This window comes from Myxine glutinosa, chromosome 14 (genome assembly GCF_964187855.1).
Source record: "Myxine glutinosa chromosome 14, kmMyxGlut1.1, whole genome shotgun sequence".
Lineage (NCBI taxonomy): Eukaryota > Metazoa > Chordata > Myxini > Myxiniformes > Myxinidae > Myxine > Myxine glutinosa.
The window spans coordinates 89,389,759-89,400,424 of record NC_136274.1 but is presented as its reverse complement, the minus strand read 5'-3'; positions in this window follow the sequence as shown (position 1 = coordinate 89,400,424).

Below are 10,666 nucleotides of genomic sequence, written 5' to 3'. Positions count from 1 at the left end.
TTGATTAGAACTGGTAAATCATTGATTGGAACTGGTAACGAGGAAGAACCAACGACTTGAAATGAATGTCAGGAATGTGCACGAAAGTACTAATGACTTGTTCACCTGGTCACAGCCCCAGGCTAGAGCACTCTCCTATTGTAAGGCAAATATAACTCACAGCAGGAGGGGAGCGAGTTGGTGCCAGTAAGGCGAGCGGGATGACAGAGCAACCTTTCAGCGGAGAAGGGATTAACTCAAGCGTGCCGATATAAACCAGAACAGACTTTGATTCAGGAGCACTTGTCCTCAGAAGCCCTGCCCGACGAACGAACGAATACCAACGAGTACGGCGCTACGGAGAAACATCGGCTGAGAAAGAGGGACTATGCGGATAGAGCTATCTGGTCCATTGAGTTAACGGTAGTTATTAGTATTTGAATGAAGTGAACAACTAGTTAATAAAGTCTGGATCTTTGTAAACCTGTTTTCCGGTCATTGGTCTTGAGTCCCAAACCACTTCCACGACAATATGGAGGCACCGCTGGCATCAATTGGACACAAACAAGATCTTTAAAAGGTAAGTGTGTCTTGTTTTTGTCCAGTATGATTTCCGAACCTGGGAATAGTTTTTGTACATACATGGTGGAGGACGTGGTGTGGGGCTTCCTTGCGCACCGATGCCGCGATATAGGTGGTGTAACGAAGTCACGGATGGAACATCGACAAACGATTGTAGCTATTATTCGTGTTTTTCTAAATGATTTCTGTAAATACGTATTTTTTGCGCTGTCTAAATAAAATGCGCCAGGTCGGCGCTGGTCATTAAGGGCCTTACTGTGACCTGGGAGCAAACGGGGCATGAGTGCACCATGCGACCATTTGCTTCCAGGTCGTGTAAGGCCGGTACACTCGTTTACATACCCGTACACGTGTAAAGTAGTTTACACTTGTTTTTTTGCACTTGCTCAAAGCACGCGACTTGCTCGGCGTGCGACAGGGAGCAGGGAAATGGAGTTATATTTATATATATATATATTTTCCCTCATTCCAATTTATGGTATTGCAACAAAACGGCTTATATCTTTGGAACGGCTGGTCGGATGTAGACAAATTAAACGGAATTGTGTAGGACGAAAGCCGTGGGTCCAAAGTAAAAAAAAAAAAAAAAAAAAAAAAAAGGGGGGGTGGAGGAGAGGGAAAATTTTCGCCAATTTTTTCCCACCATTTTATAACACCTAAAAATCGTTCGATCAACATATAAATTAATGACAGACAACGCCATCTCATGCCGGTCCAGAATTATTATGAAAGATGGCGATTGGATGAAAATTGCATACCGACACTCCCTCACTGTCCCTCATTGTCCCTCATGTCCATTCCGGCTACCTGTCTCTTGCTCCCGCTCCTTCCCCCTCCCTCTAGTTCCCATTGGTGGATGTTTTGCGAGAAGCAAAGCGTTTTGCAGGAAGCTTCCAGGAAGCAAAACCAGTGCTGTTGTTTTTTGATGAAATTTGTCAGACAGATAGCATGGGTTGTTGTGGTTGGGTCGATTTTACGAAATGAACGTTCTTTGAACAAATTAAATGGTGAATCGGATGAAAATTGAGGATTTTTGAACTTGCTGTTGGAACTTGTTGTTGGAACTTGTTGTTGGAACTTGCTGTTGGAACTTGTTGTTGGAACTTGCTGTTGGAACTTGTTGTTGGAACTTGTTGTTGGAACTTGCTGTTGGAACTTGTTGTTGGAACTTGTTGTTGGAACTTGTTGTTGGAACTTGTTGTTGGAACTTGTTGTTGGAACTTATTGTTGGAACTTGTTGTTGGAACTTGCTGTTGGAACTTGCTGTTGGAACTTGTTGTTGGAACTTGTTGTTGGAACTTGTTGTTGGAACTTGCTGTTGGAACTTGTTGTTGGAACTTGTTGTTGGAACTTGTTGTTGGAACTTGTTGTTGGAACTTGCTGTTGGAACTTGTTGTTGGAACTTGTTGTTGGAACTTGCTGTTGGAACTTGTTGTTGGAACTTGTTGTTGGAACTTGTTGTTGGAACTTGTTGTTGGAACATGCCGTTGGAACTTGTTGTTGGAACTTGTTGTTGGAACTTGTTGTTGGAACTTGCTGTTGTAACTTGTTGTTGGAACTTGTTGTTGGAACTTGTTGTTGGAACTTGTTGTTGGAACTTGCTGTTGGAACTTGTTGCTGGAACTTGTTGTTGGAACTTGTTGTTGGAACTTGTTGTTGGAACTTGTTGTTGGAACTTGCTGTTGGAACTTGTTGTTGGAACTTGTTGTTGGAACTTGTTGTTGGAACATGCCGTTGGAACATGCCGTTGGAACTTGTTGTTGGAACTTGTTGTTGGAACTTGTTGTTGGAACTTGTTGTTGGAACATGCCGTTGGAACTTGTTGTTGGAACTTGTTGTTGGAACTTGTTGTTGGAACTTGCTGTTGGAACTTGTTGTTGGAACTTCTTGTTGGAACTTGTTGTTGGAACTTGCTGTTGGAACTTGTTGTTGGAACTTGTTGTTGGAACTTGTTGTTGGAACTTGTTGTTGGAACATGCCATTGGAACTTGTTGTTGGAACTTGCTGTTGGAACTTGTTGTTGGAACTTGTTGTTGGAACTTGTTGTTGGAACTTGTTGTTGGAACTTGTTGTTGGAACGTTTTGGGAACATTCAAAGTTGGGTTTTGCTAACGTTTCCACAACGTCGCTACAACGTTTCACTTTCGTTGTTGCAACGTTTTGCTCCAACGTTTTGGGAACATTCAAATGTTGGGTTTTGCTAACGTTTCCACAACGTCGCTACAACGTTTCACTTTCGTTGTTGCAACGTTTTGCTCCAACGTTTTGGGAACATTCAAATGTTGGGTTTTGCTAACGTTTCCACAACGTCGCTACAACGTTTCACTTTCGTTGTTGCAACGTTTTGCTCCAATGTTTTGGGAACATTCAAATGTTGGGTTTTGCTAACGTTTCCACAACGTCGCTGCAACGTTTCACTTTCGTTGTTGCAACGTTTTGCTCCAACATTTTGGGAACATTCAAATGTTGGGTTTTGCTAACGTTTCCACAACGTCGCTACAACGTTTCACTTTCGTTGTTGCAACGTTTTGGGAACACTCAAATGTTAAGTGAATCGGATGAGAATTCACGAGTTATTTAATTATTAGAAATTAATGAAGTACTTATTTAATTAATTACATTTTTTCTCTTCTGATTATGAACTTGGTGTCGACCTGCAGGCCAAACCGTTGGTCAGATGAGCTTGATACCTTGACCAATCATCGTAAGTCACTTGGTTGGATGCATATATTAATTATGACATCATAAGTCACGTGACATGGCGGCCATGGTGGATTTCTTGAAAACCTTTAAAATGCATCCCTGCGTTCATTTTCCGATCAATTGAGTTGAAATTTTGAACAATCGGATCTGCACTGTCGTTGTTAACGACTCTGGCATGCACCCGTCCAATCAGGATGGAGCGGTATGGTCCCCGGATCATCACTGCCCGCAGTTTTAATTCGTTTTACTTTTACCTTTCACTCTTTCTGTTCATTGTTGTTGTGGTCATACAATTTTTTGAAGACATGCACATGTCATGATATAGGAAATGTTTGTTCTGTTGAACGGAAGAAATGTTTATGGGTAATTTAATTCAATGTGGTAGGTGGGCAACACCACAAAGCATACCTCTTTTAAGGTGTGTATAAACCCTGGAACATTCCAGCAATCAATACGATGCTAAAATGGTGTAATTTAATTAAATGTGGTAATTTAATTCAATGTGGTAGGTGGGCAACACCACAAAGCATACCTCTTTTAAGGTGTGTATAAACCCTGGAACATTCCAGCAATCAATACGATGCTGAAATGGTGTAATTTAATTCAATGTGGTAATTTAATTAAATGTGGTAGGTGGGCAACACCACAAAGCATACCTCTTTTAAGGTGTGCATAAACCCTGGAACATTTCAGCAATCATGACGATTTTCTCATGTCACCTGAAATGGTGTAATATTGTGTAATATGGTCGACCTTGGGTTTGTTTGGGTTTGTTGTTTATTTTTGTGGGTATATATTTTTGTGTATTTTGTATATATTTTCACGACAAATTCCAGTTAACATCCTGCAAAATTTGCTCGTTTTTCTGGCCGAATCGAAATTGCGTTGAGTTCCTATGGCATGCGCCATTAAAAGCGCCGTGTAATGGTTGAGCTCCCTTTATTTCGTTTTGGTCACGCGAATGAGCAGACAAAATGACGAATGCTGCTGCTGGAGCAGTAGAAGCGATTTTTCTTTTAATTGTTTAATGATTATTCGATATTGTTATGACTTATTGTCAATAGGAATACTAAGTGGTCAGGAGGTAGCCTTTTGCTATGTACAGTTTATTTATTGTTGAGTATACCACATAGCTGTGGTGATAAAGGAAATGTTTGTTTTTCAAATAGATGATTATGATATGACCATGATTATAAAATCATGATGATTATTATGAATGATATCATAGGGTTCCGATGCAGAATGATTACACGAACTTGGGAAAGAACTTTCAAGCCCTATGGGATAAATTGGGTATTACAAGTGATGGAGTTTCAAAATTTAGCATGATTGAAGGAATTTGACAGTCCCATTTCAGGAGTTTTACGAAATTTATATTGCCAAGAGATTTTGGGTACTATTAAAAGAAAAATGATGAGATCTTTTTCCCAAAGAACTTTAATATCTGCCATCCATTTTGGCTGTCTCACGAATGAAGGATGAGTTGCCTTTAGTGGTTGCAAAGAAAATTTGTGGAGACCAGACAAAATGGGAAAATATGTCAGATATGACCCTAGGACAGAACAATGATTCGTCAATTGACATGAGGTATGAACTAGAGGTGACGACCGATGATCTTCAATCTCAGTCAATAGATGGACCTGTCCTGACATCATTGGGGAAAGGGCTTATGCAAGGAGTCATCCAAAATGATTAATTTGATTTATTGATGAATATTGATAAATTAATTGAAATTGAATAATTGAATTAAACTGAATAAATTTAATTGAATAAATTTAACTGAATAAATTGAACTGAATAAATTTAATTGAATGAATTTAATTGAATAAATTGAACTGAATAAATTGAATTGAATATATTGATTGTTTGATTGATGAAAATGCGGCCTCAAGAAAGAAGTTTTGATATCTTTGTGAGATATTATCAATGTGAAGACAACCTTGGAAAATTGAGCAAGGTGGTGAATTTATATATAGATATATATGTGCGGTTACCATTGTGTGATTTCCCCTTCAACAGAGCGGACACCTGAGGATTCACCCATTTCATACTGACCCTCTGGCTCATCTGCAAATACTGATCTGTGAGATTGGATTGTGCAAAAGCCACAGGAGAGAGAGATTCTCTGGAAATCACCGTTTGAACAGGTGGAGAGATCCTTCCTGGAGGTACGAGTGAAGCTTTAGAGGAACAAGCTACAACACATCCAACGCTACTTTGATAAAAGGCAGAATGGGAAATGGAACCTGCAAGAATACACAAGGACAACCAGAGATTCCACAAAAAGGTACTTGTACATATCATATGTACGACCGTTATGGTGCCGAAGCTATAAGGCAGGTCGAGAATTGGTATTTGTGGACAAAGGGAAATGCTGAGGAGTTTCCAAGAGATGGTACATTTGAGCAAAGTCGATTGGAAAGATTGGGACAAAGATTGAAAGCCAGGGAGAGACAGAATCTAACGGTAGACTGGCTTGCATTCCATCTTTGGGATGGTGAATCCAGACAACGGGAACAGCAAGAACGGATAACGGATCTAGAATTTAAAATAAAAAGGATACAGGATACAGTGGAGGAGACAAATGCACAACTGCCCTCGAAATTAGGAATGAAAATGACAGTTGTCCCATCTGATTTCCAGTTGTCTCCCCAAAAAGGACGATACAGAGAATTTTTTCGTGTTTCAGGAGATAACGAGAGATCGCAGTGGCAACTCAGGGATGTAGAGATGCAGCCCAGCAATACAAGTGCACAGGTGCACAGACCAGGCAACGACAGAAACCGGTGTTTCAAGTGTGGACGGATGGGACATTGGAAAAGAGGATGTCCGTATTCCAAAAGGAAGACAAGTTCATAGGGTAAACCAAGATCAAGGGTACCAGTGCTGACCGATACCTCAGACAACGATTAGGCCTTCATTGTGACAAATCCCAAATGACGATTGGCCTCAACAAATTAGATTACTGGACAAACATGAATAACTGTCGATGATTCTTGTGTCTGAAAAGTTTTCGGAGCAAGAATTATTCATTTTTTCTTTTGCTTGTAAGCAAATTGATAATTAATTGATCAAATGCTGAAATTGGATCTTTTATGTTGGGCACAAAATTTTAAATTTACAAAGTTTGGAACAATTGCTTTGCAATTTTTTTTTGGCAAACCAAGTGACAAGAGTCACATGATGATCAGGTGGGAATTTCGGACTATTGTTCCGCACGATTGATAGGTCAGTGGTCGACTGACATACAAATGGGTGGGTAGTCAAATTTGGATAAATTATTGTGGAAACTGAAAGGGTAATTTCAATGTGACATCATAGGGGTTTTCTAAGAATAGACTTTTAGTCTATTTGTGTATTAGCATTTTAAATTTGATGGACAAATTTTATGAAATTGAAATAAAATTGACACCCATCTTGATCTGTAAATAATGGTTCCAACGCAAACAAATATGCATAATGCATGTGTGTGTGTGTTTTTGTGTATCAATCTTACAAGATTGTTGACACCGACAGTGTGCCTTGTCTGAAAATAGATAGTTCCATGTGGATGGGATCACATATCGAGAGAATTCGTAAAATAAAATAGAAATATAATTTGATTATGAACATTATCATTTTTGTCAAGGGAGATGGAATATAAAAGAATTTGATTTGCTGAGTTATGAGCAGCCATTCATTGATAGTAAATTCATTGATAGTAAAAATTGGGAGTAATCTTGAGATTCCATTTTGATAGAATTTATATGAGAATCAAAGCTATTTATGGATATGAGCTTCATAAAAATGTGGGAGTACACAATTAGCCAAATTTGGGAGAGGTCTTACACTGACTTCCCAGAGTACTCTGCTCATGGATTTTTATATATATAAACTTGAATTTTATCAGCATATAAATTGTGCTGTATGTATGGATGTGTATTAGGCATAGATGATATGGGAAAATTGTAAAGAAAATTTTGCTGGTTTGAACTATTGTGAGTTTTGAGTTCTGGAGTTCAAACAAAGTCACTGGTTAACAGATGAGAAAGGATAGTAAATAAATTATTCGATGCTGGGTAAATTAAGTACGATATTACTAAGACTTATGAGAGCTATTGTTCTTCCTTGCAGCAGTGGGAAATTATTGAAAAATTAGATCCAACATAATGAATCTATAAATGAATGTGATAGGGATAATATCCTCAATTTGTACTAATTATTTGATTGTGGGTAAAGGAATTAATTTATCATAGTGGATTGTTAACAGCAGCCTGAAAATGTCCTGAGAGTGCATCCATGTAATCAGAAATCCCAGATTTGTTTTTACAAACAACATGTTGGTAGAGGTCTTGTGTGGACGAGCACTTCCTTGGTAGATAAAAAACGGTACTGCATGCTGGCAGCCACTTTTGCGGCCAGTTAGGCCAAACAAATTGAGAGGATATTGTAGTTAAATACGTAAGTTACACATGGCTATTTGTAAAAAGGAAATTTGTTGAGATCGAAACATTTTTCGAAGGTTTATTAAAGTGTTATAATATGGCATGTGGCAAGGCAAACTATTGGATGGGAAAATTAGATCTGGTTATAGAATAAATTTATTGACCCCTTGAAGATAATTCTTCGAATCATTGTTTCACTGGCATTTTTGTTCACATTGGAAATAGTTTGGTAGAGCTTTGGTTAAAACCTTTGGTTGCGGTATCTTGGAACAAATTGATAAACCATAGGAGATTGATAAGAATAGGAACAAATATGGACCCAAAATAGAAAGTTGGATTCATGCCTCTCATTGCAAGCAAGCACATGGGGCTAAGATGGACGATCCCACAGAAAATGAGGCTGCACCTAGCAGCCCAGCAGAACATTCAGTGGCGGATAAATGATAGTCGTGATTTACATTCATTTGAATTACATTTTAACACCTCTTGCATTGATAAACATTACATTTTCAACATTTAATATTCCGACTTGAATTAGGGAAGATAGTGACATTTATTTGCCTACATGACATACCATTATCTATTGATATTAGCGCAACATGAGGGATAATGTATCACAACTACACTCATGATTAGGGGATTTAGTTCGACCATGGGAGATAGGGGGATCAGGGTAAGACAAATAATCTGATTTATGTTACATATTAAGGGAGTTTCTTTATTTACCTTTTAGGAAGCTTGTTAGTTTGGTATATAATGTTGAATGTCATCGACATATAATTATGTCATAGGTATGAATATATACAAGGAGTAGCAGACTTGTTTGTGGGTTTAGTAGTTATATTGGCAATTGTTTTAGTGGTGGCTTGCTTGAAAGCCTTAGTGACGGTGTGTTTGAATAAGGTAACCAACAACACGATGATAACGCATGAAGTTAAAAATGAGGAAAGAAATGTGGAACCAGAAAAGGAAGCCTTTTATGGTGACATAAATACTGAGATTAAAAGATTAAATCAAGTGATGTTGCAAATGAATCAGTAGAATTAAGATAATGGCATAACGACAATGTTATGAGTTGTGTCAATTACAAGATCAGTGAACTCATATCACCACGACTGACACACTGTTAGAAAAGAAAAAAAAAAAAGGGAAAAGAAAAAGTGGAGAGGAATTATGGTAATAATACATTATGCTTAATTTGTTGGTTTGGGAAAATTGTTGTTGGGAATTAGATATTCCCGTTTGTGATTGTAATCATATACAATTTATTTTCTTAGAGTAGTGCTAAAATACCTGCATGAGTTAATTTTTGAACTATATTAACCTGAAAGCATTTGTGGATGCTATTCTTAGTTTAGTAGTGAAATACATACCTGATTGAATATTATTTGTGTGATGCATATAAATGAATATAACTTTTAAATGTTTTAAGGAAAAACAACAAATTGTTGAATGTGAAACTGTCGAAAGACATACATGATTATGCTGATTTCATGGTAAGATGTACCCTGTCTGATTCAGTGTGTGTGGAAAGCAGATTCAGATGTGACTGAGCATAAGGATAAGACGAGATCACATTTTGAAGGGAGTGCTAACGGAAGTGGGAAGAAGTTCGAGAAAGAAAATTTGTGGCTAAAATGAATTTAATCGCGGCATACACCCTCTTTCTCAAAGAATGATGAAGACATTCTCCCATGTAACTTGGAGATGGATGCTTACCTTCACCAAGGAAATTTATGTGACCATTTGCCTGGATCACACTGCAACATATGAAAGGAAGGCGATCACTTACTCTTGCTTGAAGGCTTCGAACATTCATCACATCAGAAGTTGCAGGACAACGACATTTTACCTGCAACCTCTGTGAAATGCGGGGACATATGTTATTACTTCACCAACTTCCGGGGAACCAGCATGGAGCTGCAAACAAACGGCTGTGCCCTTGTCACAACAGCTGTGCGCTATTCTGCTGGTTGCTCCTGGTATGGACCATGAATGACCTGAACACCATGGTCCCAACATCATTGTGGATGCATCCGGCATCCCTGTTCCACATCTTGCTGGCCAATCAACGTCACACCAATACTTGCTGCCCACTCACAATGAGGGAGGAGGCAAGTCGACTACAACTGGGCAAAGGCCTTGTTCAGGAAATTACTATGCTACAGCAAGAGTGGCAAGAATGCTACATGGAGAGCAGGGTCAGTCTATGACTCCGTGCAGTTATTACAACAGCAAGACCCTACACGAAGTAGTGCAGGTGCTATGAAGACATTAGGAGAAAATGTTTCATACCTGGATTCAAACACAAGTGATCAGCCCTTCCTTTCAAACAAAGAGTCAACATTTGTGTAGAGGCAAACATTTTTGCCAGATGTTGCAGATGCTTTACAAAACTTGAAGATGAAGTGAAATTGTTGTATCTTGGTGATGGTGAAGTGTTGTTTTGAAAAGATATTTGTGATGCAAATGCAATAGATCGAACAATATGGAAGGAGTCAATGACCAACGAAATGTTTTGTGATTCTTGCAGGAGGACGGTGTATGCCTAAGGGAAGTGGATTACCAAAGTTATGGTTTGAATACTTGTATTGATATTTACTTGTAGTGATTGATTATTTACTTATACTTGTATTGATGTTTACATGGAGTGATTGATTGTTTACTTATATTGATGTTTAGATTAATGGTTAATATAAACAAAAACAAAAAGATGAGGGAATTGTGGAAATGTAACTCATTGATTAGAACTGGTAACTCATTGATTGGAACTGGTAACGAGGAAGAACCAACGACTTGAAATGAATGTCAGGAATGTGCACGAAAGTAGTAATGACTTGTTCACCTGGTCACAGCCCCAGGCTAGAGCACTCTCCTATTGTAAGGCAAATATAACTCACAGCAGGAGGGGAGCGAGTTGGTGCCAGTAAGGCGAGCGGGATGACGGAGCAACCTTTCAGCGGAGAAGGGATTAACTC